This window comes from Capra hircus, chromosome 7, assembly GCF_001704415.2.
Source record: "Capra hircus breed San Clemente chromosome 7, ASM170441v1, whole genome shotgun sequence".
NCBI lineage: Eukaryota > Metazoa > Chordata > Mammalia > Artiodactyla > Bovidae > Capra > Capra hircus.
This window is the reverse complement of record NC_030814.1, coordinates 47,757,277-47,777,833: the sequence shown is the minus strand read 5'-3', so window position 1 is coordinate 47,777,833 and position 20,557 is coordinate 47,757,277. Positions and strand designations below refer to the sequence as shown.

At 43.9% G+C, this 20,557-nt stretch overlaps 1 protein-coding gene and 1 non-coding gene across 10 annotated transcripts in view; both read left to right on the top strand.

Moving 5' to 3' along the window:
* LOC102191423 (proton-coupled amino acid transporter 1) overlaps nt 8,546-20,557 on the top strand; it is a 58,404-nt gene continuing 46,392 nt past the window's right edge. For 8 of the 9 annotated variants that reach the window (XR_001918289.1, XM_018050132.1, XM_013965703.2 and 5 more), the window contains exon 1: nt 17,765-17,897. The gene's annotated coding sequence lies outside the window, so the exon portion shown is untranslated. Of the gene's footprint in view, nt 8,574-17,764; nt 17,898-20,557 lie in introns of those variants that run through there. The other variant, XM_013965702.2, reaches the window with a different exon arrangement.
* On the top strand, nt 14,258-14,330 carry TRNAC-GCA. Its single transcript has one exon. It is a non-coding gene; the product is annotated as a tRNA-Cys (tRNA).

The window sequence follows — 20,557 nt, the reverse complement described above, 5'->3', positions numbered from 1 at the left end:
CTGGAGTGGGTTGCTGTGCCCTCCTCCAGGGGATCTTCCTGGGGATAGAACCTATGTCTCATATCTATCTGCATTGGCAGGTGGGTTCTTTACTGATACTGCCACCTAGCGTTCACTTTAAAAAAACCCTCAGATCTCTCCAAAATCCTTAGAAGACTTCTGGGGGGTAGTAAGCTCCTTGTCAGAAAGGGTATTCAAGCAGAGATCAAGGTATGCAGGAGAGGGTTAACTGGTAGTTTCTATTCCTACATCTTTTTGCTGTGTCTTCCTCTACTGCAGTGGGAAAGGGAAGTTAGTTACATCTCCTACACGTTTCAAAGTATGTTCTTTCCTTTCTGGCCAAAAACACTGATGGAGTACCCCTGTGGTGGCCCCTCAGCTGGGTGCTAGGGACCCACCGCTACCAAGATGCAGAATGTACCTTCCATGACCTTAGTTGGAAGTCATGAATATCAATCAGGGTTTCCCATACGGAAGTAAAAATTTTTTTCAACTGTGATAAGTGTTCTGAAGGAAAATTTCAAAAGGCTGAGTGTGTGTAATAAACAGGAAGGCTTCCCTGAAAAAGAGGTTCTTTTCACCTCCTTGCTGTAACTAAATTCAGCATCCCCCTAAGGTCACTGCTTCCTCTGCAGGCCTCTGAGAGAGGCTCCCCTCTCCTTACATCACGTGGCCAGGAGCCAGGGAGGATCCTTGTTCCCGTTTCTTTCCTCCTTCCTCTCTAAGATAGTTGGCTTCTCGGGAACATGGGACAGCAGACCACGGCACCTCTACTTGCTTCAGCATGCACAACCCTCAGGCCAGCCCCCTCTTCCACCTAGCACCTTTTCTCTCTCTCTCTCTCTCACTGTTTTTCTCTCTCTCTTGCCCTATCTCTCTTCCTCCACCATTTCCCTATTATCATTCTTTTTTTTTTTTAAAATTCAGCTGTGCTCAGTCTTAGCTGCAGCATGTGGGATATAGTTCCTTGACCAGGGATCAAACCTGGGGCCCCTGCAATGGAAGTGTGGAGTCTTAGCCACTGAACCACCAAGGAAGTCCCTTGCTGTGATCATTCTTGATACGTTTATCCATATAGAAGTGTCACCTGTGCTCCAGTCTCTTAAATTCTTGACCCCTTTTGCTTCCAAATAGCTTGTTCTCCACCCTACCCCACACATTCCCTTCTACCATCACACCCTAGACCTTGTCATTATCAAAACCTGTACCACTTTTTTTTTTTTTAAGTTTTACTGGAGTATAGTTGATTTATAGTGTTGTGTTCCTGCACCACTTTCAAGGCCTCTGTTTCAAGCACCCTATTTTCTGGGTGCCACACCACTCCTGCTGGTCTGTTTCATATCCACTAGTGTGTAGACCCTACCAGATTGTGACCACATCAGGGTCTCTAGTCTAATGCTAGTCTGTGACCCAGCCACTGCTCTTCATCCCCACATAGCTTCACTCCCTTTTTCACCCAGTGACTGGTCAACCATGTTGGCTCCCTGCTACACACTCCCATCCTCTTGTCCCTCTCCTTGTTTTGCAGCCATCCTCCAAAGCCACAACACTGTCCCGATGCACCTTTGCCTCTGCTTTAAGACTACACCCAAGCCATTGAATGTGGCTAGAGAGCAAAAGGCAGGTTTGCCAACCAGTCACACTTTCAATTTATGAAAACCTCAGGTGGTATATATATATACAATGGAATGTTACTCAGCCATTAAAAGGAATTAAATTGGGTCACTTGTAGTGATGTGGGTGAAACTAGAGTCTGTCACACAGAGTGAAGTAAGTCAAAAAGAGAAAAACAAATATCATATATTAACACATATATATACGGAATCTAGAAAAAATTGTACTGATGAACCTATTTGCAGGGCAGGAATAGAGACATAGAGAACGAACTTGTGGACACAGTGGGGGAGGATAGAGTGAGACAAATTGAGACAGTAGAACTGACATGTATACATTACATGTGTAAAATAGATAGATGGTGGGAAGCTGCCATATAGTACAGGGAGCCCAGCCCCATGCTCTGTGATGACCTAGACAGGTGGGAAAGAGGGGGTGGGAGGGTGGCATGGGAGGAAGGGTTTATATGCATACATATGGCTAATTCACACTGTTGTACAGCAGAAAATAACACAACATCATAAAGCAATTATCCTCCAATTAAAAAAACAAAAACGAAACCTCAGATGAGTCCTAGCACTGTGGGGCAAACCTATTTGTCTTATTTATGTTGCTCTTCCACTCTTTAAGAGGCTATTTCCTGAATTCAAACTTCCACTACTCTCCCTCTTTTCACTGTCAGCTGATGACATTGTTCTTATTTCACTGAGAAAACAGAAGCAATCATAAAAGAACTTCCTTATCCTCCAGCCACTAAATCTACACACTGACATGTGTCTGAACGCACAGACTAACTAGGCTTTTTCTGCCGTGAGAATAGCTGAGTCATCCTCATCCTGCCCTAAGTCTCTTTATCTTGTGCACTGGATCTCATCCCCTTTCCTTCACCTACTCAAGAGCCTTCCTCCTGCAAAGATCCTTCCCTCTCTCTTGCATCATTTCCATGAACATATGAACGTACCACAGGACCTTTCATCTCTCATCTCTCTGTTCCCTTTCACAGTAAAACTCCTTAAAAGAGTCATCTCTACTCACTCTCTCCAATTTTTCACTTTCCATTCTGTTGGATTTACTTCAGCTGACTTCATCCTTATTACTTCACTGAAACTGCTCTTCCCAATGGCAATGATGCCTCCCACTGCCAAATCCAAAGGCTTAACCTTAGCCCTCTTCTCACTTGTCTTGACAGGAGTAGAAATTGAAGAGCCTAAGCTACTCCATCTTGTAAAAGAGCTCCCTTTTGCAAAGGTACAGGGCAAACAGACTTAGACTTTGGATACTGCCTAAACTTGCCCCACTGTGCATGAGCCAATTAGCCCTTAGGTTAAACCTCCTGACTTTAAGTTCAAGAATTTGTGATTTACCTTTGTGATTTACCTTGGAAGTAATGAGTTACCTTTGTGATTTACCTTGGAAGTAATGATTTACCATGGAAGTAAAAAAACCAATCAGAAATCCACACACAACCCTATAGAAGAGGGTAACCAATCAGTAGTCCTTCAGCCTGAACAACCCCTTTGTTACCCTTTCACCTGAATATTCCCTATATAAGCAGTGTAACCCAAAACTCAGGGCTCCTCTCCTTAGCTGCTGCGTTGGTAACGGTGGGAGTCCCAGCTCGAGCTTGGTAATAAAAACTCTCTTGCTTTTGCATCGGATACTGGCTCCCTGGTGGTCATTGGGAGATTTGTGACTTGGGCATAACAAAATTTTGGTCCTATCTACACACACAATTTTTAGTGCTGTGGTGATAGACTCTAACATGCTGCCTCCTTTGATATGTATGGCATCCATGCCCTTGTTTATCTCCTCCTCTTGAGTGTGAGTGGGACCTGTGCTTGCTTCTAACTAATAGAATGTGGTAAAGATGATGTAATGTCACTTTCATGATTACATCATGTCATATGAGATTTTGTTTTACCGACAAACTCTAGAGACTTCAAAGTCAACAGCTTATTTCTTGAGTGGTGGCATACAGATATTTATTCTAATATCATTCTTTAAAGTAGACATATATTTTATAAACCTTTCTTTATACATGTCATATTTCACAAGATAAAATTTAAGACCTGCAACAAGGAGATATTCAACAAACAAACAAAAAGTCCAGCTGACTTTAAAGAAGTAAGTGGTCATGTTAGGAAGCCCACATGGTTAGGAGCTAAGGGTCAGCAAAGAGCTGAGGATCAGCAAGAAGCTGGGGCCCTCAGTCCTACAACAGCAAAGGAATTAATTGTGCCCAAAACCTGAGCTTGGAGTACTATTATTTTCCATTTGTGCCTCCAGATGGGACTAGAGCTCAGCCAAAACCTGGTTGCACCCAGTGAGCCCCTATAAGCACAGGACTCAGTTAAGCCATGCCTGAACTCCTGACCCACAGAAATTGAGAGACAATAAATAACTCATTTTAAGCCACAAAGTTTATGGTAATTTATTAGATAGCAATTCGCAGAGTCAGATATAACTGAGCAACTAACACAACAGGAAACTAATATAGCCACTTATCTTTTTTATACGGTTGTTTTGTCCATAATAGCATCTTACATCGTATTTTTAAAAGAACACAGTCACAATGTATTTTCATATTAAACTGGTACCATTCAATACCTTCACATGGCAAATCATAACCACAAAATGCCTCAGTCTAAGTGAGGGTTCAGAGGAGAACCCAGATGCTCTCATACCTCTTATAAAGCCTGACCCTGACCAAATATCTTTGTCTAAGGTCCAGTTCCCCATATAAAAAATGAATTGGGGGAGGTGGCTTCCCTGGTGTTCCAGTGGTTAGGACTCAGTGCTTCCACTGCAGGGAGCTGGGTTCAGTCCCTGGTGGGGGATTTAAGATCCTGAAAGCCATGAGGGGTACCCCCCCACACACACAAAAAAACAAGAATGAATGGGTTGTAGCAGACCATCTCAAAGAAACGCTAAAGTGTGATATATAATGATTCTGTGGCTGACTGACTGAGGGCCCATCCAGTCATCTTTGGAGGAAGGGTGTTGCTAAAGTACGAAAAAGAAGGACTCAGAGCTGAAAGATGTGGGAGATGAATTTCCTCCCCTATTAATTTCATCGGTGAGAAACTGAAGCCTGGATGAAAGGGACTTGCTAAGACATGGCAGAGTCAGCCTCAGCCCTTCCCTTTGGGCTCCTACATCAGTGTTTTCTTCAGTGGCAACCAGGAGGCACTTCTCTCTTCTAAGGTCTCCCAGGTTCTTTGTTACCATTGTGAGGTAATCCCAACGCCTGCCCACCCACTCTACAGACAGGACCTCATGGGTTTGCTCCAGATCTTTTAAGAGTTTGGGCCCAGTCCTAGGAATATTCCTCATCCAGTGTGGCCTTTTCCTGCCTCATTTCAGGAGGACCTACCAGTTGGTGTTGTCCTGTGCTGAGACAGAGATCGAGGAAGCTCTTGGCTGAGTCAGAGGTAGGGGAGTGTGTATGGGTGAGATGGAAGCTGTATGCTGTTTTCAGGTAGATTGGAAGCTAGAGTTTTGGAGAACCTGAGACCAGTAAGCTCTTGGAGGCTCCGCAACACACTAATATTCATATTCTAAGAAAGATGTCCATAGATAAATCCTTAATTTTTTTTAACCAAGAGATTTTTAATTAAAAGCTAGAGTCTCCTTATCTGACTATCTCCATTCTTCTTACTGGAGCAATTCTTTTTTTTTTTTTAATTGCTTTTGTTTGTTTTTAGTTCTTTAGTTCTCCATTTCTTTTTATAATACACTTCAATGACATTTTTCAACTAATCAACATGATGTTAGATGAAAATTTACACCTGTCAACCTCCCCTACCCCTCCTCTCAATATAATTATTTCATTTTAGTTCCTTTTAACATATCTTTGTACTTTTAAAAACTATGTAAGCATAAACTTCTTATAAACAGTTATTTGTGTTAGTTTCCTATTGCTGCTTTAGTAAATTATGCATTTTGTGCATAAGACAACACAAATTTGTTACCTTGTGTCGTTGGAAGTCAGAAGTCCTAAAATCAAGGTGCTGGCAGGGCTGTGTTTTGGAGGCTCTAGGAAGAATCTGCTTCCTTGCTGTTCTAGTTTCTAAAGGCTGCCTGTATTCCCTTGGCTTGTGACCCCCTCCTCCATCTTCAAAGCCAGTAGAGTAGCATCTTCTCCCTTCTTTGACTTTCCTGCTTCCCTCCTCTAAGAACATTTGTGATTACATTAGGCCCAACTGAGACAATCTAGGATAACCTCCGCTCATCAAGAGCTTTAACTTACATCTGCAAAGCCTCTTTTGCCATCTAAGGTAACATATCCACAGGCTGTGGAAATTAGGACCTAGACATCTTTGCGGACCATCATTCTGCATACTCCACCATACATCCTGGTTTTCTTGAAACAGTCCCACTATATGCCTGGTGTGAATACAGCTCCTTTCATTCTCACAAGTATCTCCACCTGAACAAAAAAATCAAACAAACACAAAACTTATCCAGCGGTTCCCAATCTCTTTTATACCATACACATGTGGAAAATGCTAACATTTTATACACTGTCAGGATAAAAGAATTGCTCGTGACTATAGGTAACTGTCTCAGAAGTTCCAGCCACCTGGTTGCCCCTGGAGGAAAAGTACCAATATCAGTATCCCTATAACTCATTTATGGTACCTCACTGACCAATGCACACCCCACGAAAGCAATATAATATGTTTTAAAGTCTGTTCTTTGGATGTGTGTAGGGAACAAGGTATAAGGAAGGTTGGGAAGTGCCTGCAAATGAGACTCTCAACCAAGGCTGAACATTCTTGCAAACGAGATGTTCTGCCCAGTGTAGGGAACTAGGTATAAGAAAGGTTGAGAAGTGCTTGCAAACCAGACTCTCAATCAGGGCTGAACATTCTTGCAAGCAAGATGTTCAGCTAAGAATCCTCTGTTTGTTCCCGCGGGAAAAGAACATTTCTTGCACACAAGGATTTCTCTGATTCCTCAAAAGGAACAGACCTAGGGACAAAACGGATTCTAAGTTGATAAAGAAGTTCCCCAAAACAAAGTCTTAGCTGCAGTAAATAAGTTAAGGTAAAGGTTATCTTGCCCTGCGCCTGCGCACTGTATAGTCACTAAATCATAGTGCTTGGCAACTTGCCCTGTAGATTGTTGTGCAAAGGATATAAAATAAAGCAGCTGTAAGAAGCAAAGAGTTAAAGTAAAAAGATTCAAACCACTCTGCAGTGTTGGTGTTTCATTCCGTCGCTAGCAGATGTGCTCCTGTAAGAGCAGCATTTGATTCCAAGGAGTGTACACGGGTCCTCATACACACGCACTAACAATGCTCCTGTCATTGCAATCCTGCCTGCAGGTCAGCTTAGGATGACAGACAATTGGCATTTTTCACATATGCCCTCTGGTTCTGTGCCCCTGCAGAATTTCCCATCCCTTGAGCATTCTCCTATACATCAGAGTGTTGTATTGATGGTAGAGTGGTCCTACTGGATTCTCTGGATGGGCTTTTGGACACTTCGCAAAATTTTTCTCTGGGTCTGCGGAATGCATAAATCTCTTAACTCTGTAACACATTTTTTCCCCTCTAAACATACTTCATTTACCACAAAGACACTAGTGATAAAATTTACCATCATTACTCCCTTTCTAATGATCAAAAGTCACAGAGCCTGGCTCAGAGGCACATTAGAGTGTGTTGATATAGCACCAGCACTTTTCCTAGTATCTGAGTTGCTGTTTGTTCCCACAGTGAGGTCCTTGCTTTAAAGGCTGCTTTTCATTTCAACTGTGTTGCTAATTTACTAAATGGAATGCACTCTCCTTTGTCATATGCATGTTACATCTTGATGTGTTTGGCTGTTTTTAATTTCTCATTTCTATAGCAATTTCTGATTTCCATTTCCAAACTAAGAATTTTTAAGTTAACTTTTCGGCACTTGTGCCACTGAATGAATTCTTAAATTATACTGTTATGGCTTATAGAATATTTTAATTACACTAACAATAGATGTTTACACTATGGCTAGTAAATAACTCAATTCGCCCACAGAAGTTCCATATGAACAAAGGCATTTAATCTCTGGCTTCTGACAAAATTGGGCAGACACTTCTGTGTCCCAGCCAAAGTGCAGCACAGTTTACAGTTAACTCTTTTGAACATCAGTTGTGCTATTACGGGATACCCTGTGAAACTTTAAATTTGAGTGGGATTCTAAGTACCCTCGGAGAAGGCAATGGCACTTCACTCCAGTACTCTTGCCTGGAAACTCCCATGGACGGAGGAGCCTGATGGGCTGCAGTCCATGGAGTCACTAAGAGTCGGACACGACTGAGCGACTTCACTTTCACTTTTCACTTTCATGCACTGGAGAAGGAAATGGCAACCCACTCCAGTGTTCTTGCCTGGGGAATCCCAGGGACGGGGGAGCCTGGTGGGCTGCCATCTGTGGGGTCACACAGAGTTGGACATGATTGACGATGATGTGACTAAGCACCCTAAACTCTGCCTATGAAGTAGAACTTTAACATTTTTATATCACACCATCTTAAATTCATGTAATCTAGGTATGTATACAGAGACTGCGCTGTGCACCCCGGGTGTTTTTCCTCCTTAACCACATATGCTCATTCTACTTGTGCTATCTGGTAACCTCTGCATGATGTGGGACCAAGGGCTTGGAAGCAAGGGCCAAGAAACACATGACGTGTGTGACTCTGGGAATACTGCCCCTTATCTCTAGGCCTCCACTGAGAATGACAGGTTGGGCTCACTGACCCAATGGGGGCTTTCCAGCTCTGATAATCTAGAGTTAAAGGAAGCTCCCTGGAAGACTCTCTCATTCTCTTTATGTCTAGTGGTGTAAGAAAGAAGAAAAAGGAAACAAAGCGGAAAGAAAAGAAACAACTACAAGAGAAAAACAGAAGGAGCAGAAACATGTTGATAAAAGAAGAGGAAAAAAGCAAAAAGATCCCTCAATTCACAAAGTGTGAGTATGGACTTCATTTATTAACAAGTAGGTTTCAACCCATGATATTTTTTAAGAACACCAGCTGTGGAGTTACGCAGAGCTTGTCTCCTGGCTTCAACACTCAGATTCTTGTGTGACTTTGGGCATAGTTTTTCTGTCTTCTTGCCTCAGTTTGACCTATTAAGTGGAATTAAAAATAGTGATCTCATAAGATTTTAGGTGGGGAGTAAATCAGTTGTAAAGCACATGGCAAGCACCCAGGGCATCTGAGATCTTACTATCAATACTATCACTTTCCTGGGGTCACTCTGAGACACTGGGGACAGGAATTCTTCTTCCTTTAAGGTGTCTGTAAGTCGCTCTGCCCTTTCCCATCCTCATGAGGCCAAACAACTCCAATTCCTGACTGAAAAACCTAAAGAGGCAAAGAAAGCATATTATCCTCATGCTAACCAAGTTTGAGGAGGACAGTGAGAAAAATAAGAATCACTTCTTGTGTCGGTGGGCTGATCTACAGTGTGCCAAATGCTCTGATGCCCATCAGACCCTTTCTGGCTGATAGATGAGGAGGCAGAGGCTCAGGGAGGTTAAGCCCCAAGAGGTAATGTCACCTGCCCAGAGCTACAGAAGGCCGAGAGGCTATATCTCAACAGTTTTGACATAATAGCCTGCTCAGTTTCTCCAAGGAGGAACATGCAAGCCTGCATGTTCTCAGCCCTTCAGTGACATTCTCCACTCTCCTGCTTCATTAACTTTGGGTGCTGCTGAGTGGTGGGTGTGGTGAGATGATTAAGTATGTGGTCGCTGGAATTCTGGCTTCAGCCCTGATTAGCCATGTGAACATGAGTGAGTGTTTTTAATCTTTCTATACTTTTGGACTTGTGGACACAGTAGGGGAAGGAAAGAGTGGAGCGAACAGAGTAAGTAGCATCGACATATATACACTACCATGGGTGAGGCAGATAGCTGATGAGAAGCTGCTATATAACATAGGGAGGCCAGCCTGGTGCTCTGTGATGACTTAGAGGGGTTGGATGCAGGGAGGGGAGGGAGGCTCAAGAGAGAGGTGATATATGTATAATCGTGGCTGATTTGTGTTGTCGTACGGCAGAAACCAATACAACATTATAAAGCAATTTTCCTCCATTTAAAAAATAAAATAAATAAAGTCTACCTTTCCTCATCAGTAAAATGGGGATGATGCCTTATGCCTAGAATGAGAAGCTGAGATACGGCTTCTTGAGCAAGTGATTTACTGAGGAGGTATTCTCAGGAGAGGAGAAGGCAATGGCAACCCACTCCAGTGTTTTTGCCTGGAGAATCCCAGGGATGGCGGAGCCTGGTGGGCTGTCGTCTATGGGGTTGCACAGAGTCGGACATGACTGAAGTGACTTAGCAGCAGCAGCAGCATTCTCAGGAGAAGGGATGAGAGGGAAGCAGAAGTGAAGAAAAAGGGAAAGGCTAAGTGAGGATGCGGTCTCAACTGGAGACTTGCTTCAGCCGGATCCCACGGGGAATGCTGGAGCACAACTTGCATCACTGAGCTGGTCCCACCTAAAGGTCAGGGGACTGACCTTTGGATCCCATTCCCCTTAAGTAATTGGCTGTGAATGGCACTTTCCCCATCTGTCATAGAGTGTAAAGGAAATGGATTGGGGACTCAAGGAGTCTTGGAAGGAGAGATGGAGAGATAAGGGGAAACTGAGCAGGACTCATAAGGCACACACAATCTCACCATTCTCCTTATTTTTTCCTGTAGGGATATAACTGGAATTTGCTTCAAAATAATTTAGGGTACAGGGGCATTGGGTGTGGTGGTGTTTGGTTGGGATACAGACAAATAATATTGGCCAAGAACTCCCTCCAGAGTTGGGTTCACTCCCAGCACCCAGTCACATCTGCTCTTTTGAGCACCATCAGTGGTTATTCTTTTGGGGGGAGGGGGCTGTTCTGGGTCTTTTTTGTTTTGCATTGGCTTCTCTAGTTGCGGTGGGGATTACTCTTCATTGCAGGGCACAGGCTCTAGGTATGTGGGCTTCGGTAGTTGCAGCTCACAGGCTTAGTTGCCCTGCAGCATGTGGGATCCTCCTGAACCAGGGATCGAACCCATGTCCCCTACATTGGCAGTGGGACTCTCAGCCACTAGAGAAGTCCCCATCAGTGGTTATTCTTTACTAGATACAATGGTCTGTTTTCAGTCCTCTTTCTACATGACCAAGCAGTAGCATTTGACATGGCAGTCCTTCCTCTCCTAGAACAACTTTCTTCAGTTGGCTTCCAGGACGACACCACTCCTGGTTTTCCTCCTAGCTCAATGACCATGGCTTCATGGTCACTTTTGCTCATTCATAATCATCTTTCTGTCCTCCCCTATACTTGATTTTTGGGTTTTCTCTCATCTTTATTTGCACTCACTTCCTTGATGATCTCATCTAGTCTCTCTGCTTAACTACCATTAATTTGCTGACAATGGTGACATTTTTATCTATAGGCTGGATCTCTCTCCTCTCCACAATAATTCCAATGCCTACCTAACCTTTTCCCCTGGATGGCTAATAGGGGCTTCACACACAATAATCTCTAATTCCTCCCCACTCAAACCTATTCCTGCCATTGTCTTTCTAATCTAGTTAAAAGCAATTCTCTTTCCTGTTGCTCAGGCCATTGTCTCCTCTGTCTCATATTCCACTTCCAGTCCATCAACATAGCCAACCTATTATAAAAATGTTTTCAGAAACTGACCACATTCACCTCTGTCCCTCTTGTCAAGTCATCACAATCTTATTCTTACTGCAAACTGCCTCCCAACAGATCTCGCTGTTTGTGTCTTTGCCAACATCAACCCAACAGACAAAGCATCCTTTTAAAACCCAAGTCAGATCATGGCACTCCTCTGCTGAAACTCCTCAAATCTCTTCCCATCTCATTCACACACACACACACACACACACACACACACACACACACACACACACACCTTAAAACGGCTCACAGAGCACTATACAATTTCCACCCTCGGTGTTGCTCTGACCTAATCTACTTCTCTTTCACTAACTCTCTCTGCTCCAGCCACAGTGACCTCGTTGTCATTCTTCAAACAGGTGAGGCACACTCCCACCCCAGGGCCATATACTATTCCCTCTGCCCAGAATGCTCTCCCTAAAAGAAGTCCACATGGCCTGTTTCTGCACCTATCTCAGGTCTTTGTTTACATTTTGCCTTCTCAGTGAGACCTTTCTTGACTATTTTAAAAGGTTGTAGGGACTTCCCTGGTGGTCTAGTAGTTAAGACTCCAAGCTTCCACTGCAGAAGGCACAGGTTCGATCTTTGGTAGAGAAACTTAGTAAGATCCCATGTGCTGCGAGGCACAGTCATAAATAAATAAATAAAAATAAAGAGGTTGCAATCCTTCCTTCTGCCTCTAAACTCCCTCTTCCACTTTCCACTCTCCATAGCAGGTACACCTGCTGACTTGATATGTATCTTACTTAGCTGAATGTGTGCATGTGCTCAGTTGCTCAGTCATGTCTGAATCTTTTGTGGCCCCAATGGACTACAGTCCACCAGGCTCCTCCATCCACGGGATTTCCCTGGCAAGAATACTGGAGTGGCTTGCCATTTCTTTCTCCAGGGGAATTTCCCAACCCAGAGACGGAATCCTGAGACTGCATTGGAGGGATATTCTTTACTGCTGAGCCACCAGGAAAGTCCACTCCATAAATATTTACTGATAAGAAAATTAACATTTTCTCATCCTTACTTTCTTACTATTCGATTTGATTCTTGATTTCTCTAACTGTATTTAATTTCCAAATTTTTACTTAAATAAAAATTTTAAAATATAAAGTGTATAGTTTTTCTCAGAGTATTCTTTTTTGAATATTTATTTATTTGCTTTTGGTTGTCCTGGGTCTTAAGTGCTGTGTGCAGGCTTTCTCTCACTATGGCAAAAGCAGGCTACTCTCCAGTTTCAGTGTGCATTCTTCTCATTGGGGTGTCTTCTCTTCTGTGGAGCACGGGCTCTAAGGCATGCAGGCATCAGTAGTTGTGGTGCATGGGCTTAGCTGCCCCATGACATGTGGAATCTTCCTAGATCAGGAAGATTCTATCCTCTGCACTGGCACATGGATGCTTAACCACTGGACCATCAAGGAAGTCCAGAATATTCTTTTTTAAAACACATTGTTGTTTTTTTATTTTTACTTTTTAAAAAATTTATTTATTTTAATTGGAGGCTAATTACTTTACAATATTGTGGTGGTTTTTGCCAATGTGAACGTATGGCAAAAACCACCACAATATTCTTTCTGTTGTCCTCATCTTCGTTACCTTCCCCATCCAAACGAGGTTTAGCAGAGTTTTTTGTTGTTAGTTTTGCTAAACTGTCCATGCATGTTGTTTCAGACAAAAGGGATATAGCTGTGCAACTCTGAGTGAGCTTTTCACTTTCATGATGTTTTTACTGATGCTTTCGTAAGATCTACCCCCATCCCCAACCCCTGTCAGTCCCTTCACTCCTGAGTTTCTTTTCCTTTCTCCTACAGTTTCTGTCTAGCCTCAGATGCTTTACATGCCCTTACATGTATTTTGGTATCTGTGGATTCTGTTTCTCTTCTGGTTTTGCTGAAAAAGAATTTGAAAAGTTTTTTTCCTTTTTGCTTTTAAAATAGTTTGTAAGAGTCAAAACAGCTATTTACACATCCATTTGCATTGGAAATCTTTATTTTTTGAGTAAACAGTGGGACCAGAGGTAGACATTTGTATAGACTGGGGAAAAGTTACCTGGCAAAGATGAGAGTTATCTGGCAAAGATATAGAGATATGCTGTTGTGTGCTAGTTTTTCTCTTTCTTTCATTTTATTTTTGGTTGCACTCAGTCTTCTTTGTGGCACACAGGCTCTTCCTTGCTAACCACAGGCTTTCTCTATTTGCACTGAGAGGGGGCTACTCTCTAGCTGTGGTGCATGTGTTTTTCATTGTAATGGCTTCTCTTGCTGCAAAGCAGGGGCTTTAGGAAGTGCAGTCTCAGTAGTTGTGACTCATGGGCTTAGCTGCCTGAAACATGTGGTATCTTAATCCCTGGTCCAGGGATCAAACCCATATACCTTGCATTGGCAGGTGGATTCTTATCCGTTGGACACCATGGAAGTCTCTAATTTCTAATTAGGGCTTCATAATAATAAGGTTGGGCTTCCCAGGTGGCGTTAGTGGTAAAGAACCCAGCTGCCAAAGCAGGAGACGTAAGTGATGTGGGTTTAATCCTTGGGGTCCGGAAGACTCTCTGGAGAAGGAAATGGCACCCCATTCCAGTATTCTTGCTAGAGAATCCCATTGACAGAGGAGCCTGGTGGGCTACAGTCCACGGGGTCGCAAAGTTAGCATGCACGCAATGATAAGGTTGGGTTTCTCTGGTGGCTCAGTTGTTAAAGAATGTGCTTGCAATGCACAGGCAGGAGACCCAGCTTCGATCCCTGATTTGGGAAGATCCCTTGGAGAAGGAAAGGGCAACACGTTCCACTATTCTTGCCTAGGCAATCCCATGGACAGAGGAGACTGGCAGGCTGCAGTCCATGGGGTCACAAAAGTTGGACAGACTCAGTGACCAAACTACCACCAATGATAAGGCTGATAGAGTCCTAACAGTATCTGAAAACTGTGCAGCCTTTTTTGAAGAGTCTCTCTAATAACAGTATAGCAGGGCTTCCCTGGTGGCTCAGAGGTTAAAGCGTCTGCCTGCAATGCAGGAGACCCAGGTTCAATCCCTGGGTCAGGAAGATCCCCTGGAGAAGGAAATGGTAATCCACTCCAGTATTCTTGCCTGGAGAATCCCATGGACGGAGAAGCCTGGTAGGTTACAGTCCACAGGGTCGCAAAGAGTCGGACACGACTGAGCAACTTCACTTTCAGTCATCATGGGAGGAAGAATCTTATTTACACTAAAGGCCTCCCAGCTGCACACGGGGAAGGCAAATTTCCACTTGCTTCAGTAATTCCAATAAGTTCTGTCTTTCTGGGTAAAACATTAGGAGGAGCCATAGAATAAATGAAATTTGAGGCCCGGAGGTGACCTAAAAGAGGCATTCTAGACTTGGGCTCAGCAGCATTTCAAGCATAGCTCCTGGCACTGAGCAGTCAATGAACTGGGGAGTTCTACCAGGGATGGGATGAACTCATTCATCCTCTTATTTTGACTGGGCATGAATCTACATTCTTTTCTTTTTCCCTGGTGAAATGAACCAACCAGAGTAGATTTTTAAAAACATATAAATAGGTTATAGAACAAATAAAGATTTTGAACATATATATACAAAGTAGTATATGTTTATGAAATAATTTAAACAATGCAAACAGTGAAGAGTAAAAATCTTAAGCAAAACCGTAAGTACTAGTATTCACGATTCTAAATTTTAACACCACGATCTGTACATGCCTATATATAGATATTTCTATAAATACATAGCATAGTGTTTCGAAAACAACAGTAACATGATGGTAACTGTAAATCTTTGGAGAGGAGAGCGAATTTGGGAGAAGAAGAATTTTCACTGTTTACAGAGTCACATATTGTCAAACATTTTTAATAAGAACATGTTACTGTATTACTTGTTTTTGCTGACTGTATAGAGTGTCTCCATCTTTGACTGCAAAGAATATAATCAATCTGATTTCAGTATTGACCATCTGGTGATGTCCATGTGTAGAGTCCTCTCTTGTGTGGTTGGAAGAGGTGTTTGCTATGACCAGTGCATTCTCTAGGCAAAACTCTGTTAGCCTTTGCCCTGCTTCATTTTGTATTCAAAGGCTAAACTTGCCTGGTACTCGAGGTATCTCTTGACTTCCTACTTTTGCCTTCCAGTCCCCTATGATGGGGCTTCCCTGGTGGCTCATATGGTAAAGAATCTGCCTGCAATGCAGGAGACCCAGGTTCAATCCCTGGGTTGAGAAGATCCTGTGGAGAAGGAAACAGCAACCCACTCCAGTATTCTTGCCTGGAAAATACCTTGGACAGGGGAGCCTGGTGGGCTACAGCCCATACGGTCACAAAGAGTTGGACACACCTAAGCAAATAACACTTTCTCTTTCTTCATGATGAAAAGGACATCTTTTTTGGTGTTAGTTCTAGAAGGTCCTGTAGGTCTTCAAAGAATCATTCAACTTCAGTTTCTTTTATATCAGTGGTTGGATTACTGTGATGCTGAATGGTTTGCCTTGGAAAGGAGCCAAGATCATTCTGTCCTTTTTGAGACTGCACCCAACTACTGCATTTTGGACTCTTTTGTTGACCCTATGACTATGAGGGTTATTCCATTTCTTTTAGGGAATTCTTGCCCACAGTAGTAGATATAATGGTCATCTGAATTAAATTTGCCCATTCCCATCCATTTTAGTTCACTACTTCCAAAAACGTCAGTGTTCACTCTTGCCATCTCCTGTTTGACCACTTCTAACTTACCTTGATTCATGGACTTAATATTCCAGGTTCCTATGCAATATTGTTTTTTACAGCTTCAGACTTTACTTCCATCACCAATCACATCCACAACCGGACTTTTTTTTTTTTTTCACTTTGGCTCTCTCTCTTTATTGTTTCTGGAGTTTCTTCATTGTTTCTCCACTCTTCTCCAGCAGCATACTGGGCACCTACCAACCTGGGGAGTTCATCTCCCAGGGTCCTAACTTTTTGCCTTTTCCTTGTGTTCATGGGACTCTTGAGGCAAGAATACTGAAGCGGTTTGCCATTCCCTCTTCCAGTGGCCCAGACTAGCACGGACATGCCCTGAGCCACTCCACACAACTGGACAACATGCCCAGCACCCTGGTCGTCCCACTGCTCATCGTTGTTGAGCCTGTAAACCTTCACTGGCCACCAGGTGTTGGTCAACGTGCTGCCGTGGTCTGGGCAAAGGCCTTGCTGGAATCCACGGGAAAGGGGTGTGGGGAAGCCTGGAGTCGAGGTTGGAGGCAGCCAGGAGCGGAGGGCTTCTCCGCCCAGCTGCTGCTGGCCGCCGTGGGCCCCTTTGGCTGTCTGCATGGCCGGCTGCCGGCCAGGCTCTGGTCCCCGCTCTGGTCCCCGCCCTTTCCTCTCCTCTGGCTCCTCGGCTTTATTGTCCAGGCCCAGGAAGCCCAGCCACTGAGAGAGGGGCGAGCAGTGCTTCCCAGCCTTTCATGGTTCTGCCACAGGAATTTGGGGGCTCCCGCCTCCGCCACAGTCTCTGTGAAGCTGCTTCCTTGCCATAAGTCCCCTCCTCAGGCCCTGCCACTCTACTTATAATTTTTACTGAATATTTTAACAGCTTTATTGTGGTATAATTTACATACAATAAACTGCACAAATTTAAAGTGTATAACTTGATAACCTTCAACATGTATATTCACCAGTGACACTATTACCACAGTCAAGATAATGGACATATATGTCACCTGAGAAGTTTCCTTATGTCCCTTTATAATCACTTTCTTCTCTCCTGACCTCAACAACCATTCCCAGGCAACCACTGATGTGTTTTCTGTCAGTGTAGATTATTTTAAAATTTCTAGATTATATAAATACAATGTTTTTTTCTGACTTTTTTCAATATAATTAAGATTTATCCATTTTGTAGCTGTATCAATAATTTGTGGGTTTGTTTCTGAGTAGTTAATCTTTTTAAAGTTACATCTTTAACTTTTTAAGTTAAATTAAAAATTTTTTAATCTTTAAATTTTTAAAGACATTTTTTAAAGTAAAAGAGAAGCGTAGATAAGACATACACCTCAAACATACTGAAAAGTTGTCATTCAAAAATGTTACTTAAATTTTAAAAATAGAAAGATAGAATTGGCCTTACCTCAGAGTCCCACTTCCGGTCGCCACCACATACGTTTGGTAGTTTTAAAATATGACTAAAGTTTTGAAAAGATGTATTATTTCTCACTCATAAAAGCAACATATGATCATTGAAACGTCTTAAAGAAAGTCCAGCGGGTGGAAAACTGAGCCACCTTCCACAAGCCCACACCTCAGGTGACTGCGCTCTGCGACGCTGGGCTCGCGGCTGGTGCCCAGATGTTCGACGCCCGGCTCAGTCCCAGCTCCCAGAGAACCGTCGTTCCCGCAGTTTCAGCTCCCCGTCGCCAGGTGGTGCTGCGAAGCCGAGCCCACTAGAGGGGAGGCGTAGCCGCGCCAGGGAGCACGTGACCCGCGCCTAGGTTTGGGCGCCTGGGTCACGTGACGGGCCCGGAAGCGGCTGCTTGGGCAGCGGAGGGTGGGGATGGCTAGGGCTTCGAGCTGAGGCAGGAACTGGTGGACTGGTGGGCTGCTGCACCGAAGTGGGAGCCAGAGCTGGAGTCGGAACCCGAGCGGTAAGTCTGGGGCTGGCGGCGGGTGGTCGCCTTCTGCTGGACCCAAGTCGCCTTCCTCCGGGTTCAGCAGATGCTCCGGGTCTGGCACCGACCGGCCTGGGCTGCGAGTCCTGGTCTCTTCGGCTCTCCGGTGCCAGCTGCGGTGCGTTGTGGGCTCCCCTCCAGGATGAGAGGTGTTCTTCGCGCTGTCTCCTTTGACCTCCCCATCCTTTTTGACAGGTGTGGGAATAGGTCCCGAGATGGGAAGGATCACCGAAACGACTAGCTAGGGCTTCTGCTGCGCTTCCTACAATGGTCCAGACATCGCGGGGAGGTGACCAGGCAGTTGCGGGAGCCCTGCTGGGAGATGGCTGATAGCCGGTCTTTGGGTCATAGGATGCCGGAACTACCAGGACTCTGGGAAATTACCTTTTGCAATCACTTTCTAGAGCTGTTGAGGAAATCGAGGTCCAAGAAAAAGTAGGGGTTGCCTAAGGTCATCCGGTGAGTTAGTCGCAGCCTTGCGACTAGAATCCAAGTCTCCGTGAATTCCAGCGGCTCTTTGCTTTTCACCAGACTGCCTCCTGCAGAAAATTTGACAGGTTGGAAAAAAAAAAAACACCACCACCCTTTTCCTACGTTCGTTCTTCTCCCCTTTTCAGCTTTGCATTCTCAATTGCCGCTAGATCGGCTTGGCTCTGGGTGTGGTTCCCTCATTCACTGTTCCCCGATTTTTCTGCAAACTCATCATTCTGTAGGTTTTGTTTGTAAGCATTCTGCAGTTTTGTGTAAGTCATCCCAAAATATGAAATAAGAAGCAGAGTATGATGCTCTTGGGAGGGTAGGCGGCGCCCAGCTGAGGTTATGGAGAATGCTAGCATTAACTTGAAGAATGTCAAGACCTTTGCTTTGTTTTTAATGTAGCTTGTCAGATTTGAGGAATGCTGGTTATTCCGATGAATGTTTTGCAGTAATTTGAGACTTGCTGAAAGAAGATAGCTTGGTGTAATGGAAAGAACTGAGATTGGGAAATTAGGAGATTTTGTTCTAGTTCTGACACTTGCTTTGCAACCCGGGATGACTTCCATCCTTGCTTGGGTTTAGGTTTCCCAGTCTGTACAGTGATGGGGTGGAATCCCTACGGTCTCCTTCTGCTCTGACATTGTCTGTATCTCAGTTTGTTTTCTAACCAGAGAGATCCTACCTCCCCCCTCCATTTGTTTCTTAATACAGTTGTCCAGGAAGCAGTTTCCCTCTTGTTTGTAGCTTGCCATGAAATCCACCTCCTTTTTTCTTACTGTTTATATTATATCTAAGCTAAATGCTGACAGCTGAAAATGATCTTAACTTTTATTATTTTAAGTATGATCAAGGGCCTCTTTGATTCTTGTTAAGAGCCTATTTTACAGTAATTAACATGATTGTATGTTTAGAATGTGGTTTTTTAAAAGGTGTTCTTGAAGTCAAAAGGACACCAAAGGCTTAATCATTTGCTCTGAGTTTGAGACTGAGGTGGAGGCCTTATGCAACAGAGCTTTCTCTGATGATGATATTAAGTCCCTCTCTCTCTGTTTTCTGATTGTGCCATTTATAATTGTCTGTTCTTGAGTCCTTGTTTTGCCTTTGAAGCATGTATCTGTTCATTTGGCCTCATCCCTGTGGCAGCTTGAAGTGCTCAGAACTTTGTCTATTTTAAAGGCAGTGTAAGGAGGCGGATTCCATTTCTTTTGTAGTGTTCCAGATTCGACAGCTGGGACCAGTGGATGGAAATGCCATAATGGAAGTGGTTTTTGGGTGAGAATGCTGTTGGTGCTGCTAAGTTGCTTCAGTTGTGTCCGACCCTGTGCAACTCCATAGACGGCAGCCCACCAGGTTTCTCTGTCCCTGGTATTCTCCAGGCAAGAACACTGGAGTGGGTTGCCATTTCCTTCTCCAATACATGCATGCATGCTAAGTCGCTTCAGTCGTGTCCGACTCTCTGTGACCCCTGTGGACAGCAGCCCACCAGGCTCCTCTGTCCACGGGATTCTCCAGGCAAGAATACTGGAGTGGGTTACCATTTCCTTCCCCGTTGGGTGAGAATAAGAACTTTGAAAGAAGTGCTGCTCTAGCATGTTGCAACACAGAGGATGCCAGTCCCTATCACTAGAGGTCATTGTCACTGGGCAGTTACTTTTGGGAATGTGGTAGGTAGAGGATCAGACTAGATAAAATTTTTACCTTTTCTCCTAACTGAGGTTATGTGAAATTCTAGGACTGGACTTGTTAGCAGGTGGGATGTGAGTTAGAGATAGTGGAGCAGCGGGTCCACTTTTGTGCATGCTTTATTTTTCTCTTTGTTTAGATAACAATTCTCATGTTAAATGCTTCTGCTTTTTCTTTTTCTTTTCCCCCTCTCTCTCCTCCCTTCCCCACCGAGTGTCTCAGTTCTTTAAGTTCTTGATACTCTTCCAGGATCAGATGCTGAGGAGACATTACTGTTAATGATATATTCCTTCTTTCCACCCTGACTTGGAGTGAGATCCTAGAACTGGGCTGAGTGAGTGGACTTTGGTTTCTACTTTTGTTGACTCGCCCTCATAATTTCTTCCAGAAGTATGTGACTACCCCCGAAGTCCTAGGCTAGCATTTCTCTTTTTCCCAAAGAGGAAGTTCACATTGAGTCTTAACTCAGATCTTGG